The 1,809-nt window shown below is 36.5% G+C and overlaps 1 long non-coding RNA gene across 1 annotated transcript in view; it reads right to left on the reverse strand.

The window, feature by feature from the left end:
• Positions 1–156: 156 nt before the first annotated feature.
• The window catches only part of LOC107595599 (uncharacterized), a 6,530-nt gene continuing 4,877 nt past the window's right edge, over positions 157–1,809 (reverse strand). Inside the window, exons 2-3 of the long non-coding RNA XR_001610283.1 lie at positions 1,055–1,058; positions 157–167 (exon numbers count right to left, since the gene is read on the reverse strand). This is a non-coding gene — a long non-coding RNA (uncharacterized lncRNA). The remainder of the gene's footprint in view (positions 168–1,054; positions 1,059–1,809) is intronic.

Here is a 1,809-nt window from a genome sequence, read left to right on the forward strand (position 1 = left end):
TATCCATCTAGCAATTATCCAAAACGCTTCTTCTATGTATGAGGGGATGCTCTCGGACCCATCGGAGAATCATTTCCACCAGCCCATTTAACTTTGGTTTAATTTGTATTAAATGTTGTGATGTTTGATTTTGTAGGTGTGCAGAAGCCAGAGTCTCACTCCTCCATCTATAGCCTCATGATCATCCAGAGCTCCAGAGAGACTCACATCCTCCTCATCAGTGACACAGAGGAAGATCCAGTCAAGCTTTACTAAATGCTGCTCGATTCTGCAAACACAAAGTCATTGTCTAATTGTGAACAAACATCATAAATGAAATCAAATTAACATCTACTTCAGCTATAGACACAGTATAAAATATAGTTTTAGTTTTAGTTTACATTATGAGTTGAGTTTACATTATGCCATTGAGTTCAACAACACAACATTTTATCTGACTTAACACATTAGTTGAAAGCTGATCTGGATCATTTAACAAACTACTAGATCCAAGTTTCTCTGCTGGTCAAGAGCATGACAAAATATAGATTTGCTGTAAAATATTCTAAATTTAAATCTCGGTTCTCACCTATGATTTGCCATCTCTGGTTTGTAGTTTCAGTTAATAATGCAGATCATGTTATTGACCACAAGAGGGAGCTAATGATCAGCTGTTTGTCACCGGCCTTGTACACATTGAACCAAATAAAAAAAGAGGCTTTTGCTTTTTCTTCAGTAGGAAAGGAAAAAGAGCGCCTTTTTTTCTAACATGGACAATGACCCAATCTCTGAAGCAACTTTGAGTCCGTTGGCAATAAAATATGACTTAGTTAAGGTAAGAACAGAAGTGCAGTTTTTCATCCGCTCCACCAGGCGGGCTTTAGTTTAGTTTGACAGCTTCGGATGCTTGGTGACAGTCGTAACAACACGTGCAGACTGATTTAAGTATAAATTGTGCAGATGACAGCTCAGTTACTGACTTATATAGTCACTTAACAGCACACATTTCAGCCCATAAACAAACCAAACTGACAAACGCTGTGATAAAGCGCAGGAATGGAAGATGTCACGGAACTCACCTGTAAGTCTCCTTCTCTTCCAGCGTATCTACCTGTTTTTTTACAGTCTATGGTATTTACCTTATTAAATCACCACCACACGCCTGGCAGTACTTAATTATTGTATTTAAGTAATTTAAATGTTTGTTAATGTATAGTTCCTATTCAGAGCTCCTCTGTCAGGTAATTCAGACATTTGTCAGTGTGTGCTGGTTTGCTTGTAAATGTGTAGGTTACTTACTTACTAACATTTTCTTTTTGAAAGAGCACTCCTTGCAAATTATGGTATTGGTAACCTAAGTAGGTGGGGAAGGAAGGGGGATGACTATTTCTGTCCAAAAGTATAATTCATACAGGATATACTATAAAGAGTTATTAACAGTAACCAGTGGTGGAGCAAAAAGGCCAAATATATTTGTCAATCATTATTTTGCAATGCAGAATAAGCTATTTTCTTTGAATGTGCACAAAAATTGGATTCATTGGCCGCTGTAAATAATAAGTGCAGTAAATGAGTAAACTATGTGCTACAAACCAATGTGTTTATAATTACAGTCATTTACATTTCGACAGAACCATTCTGTTCAGACATATTCACCTCATTTTGCAGTATAGAAGTAAACTATTGTCTGTGAATGTGCAGTTCATTAGCCGCTATAGGTAAATAACTATAAGCGTAAAGTGCAGTAAATTGTCAAACTATTTGCACTACAAACCAGTGTGTTTATAATTATGACAATACATTCAGGGCTTGACATTAACTTTTTTGCTC

This window comes from Sinocyclocheilus grahami, unplaced genomic scaffold (genome assembly GCF_001515645.1).
Source record: "Sinocyclocheilus grahami isolate Dianchi unplaced genomic scaffold, SAMN03320097.WGS_v1.1 scaffold1.1, whole genome shotgun sequence".
NCBI classification, from domain to species: Eukaryota; Metazoa; Chordata; class Actinopteri; order Cypriniformes; family Cyprinidae; genus Sinocyclocheilus; species Sinocyclocheilus grahami.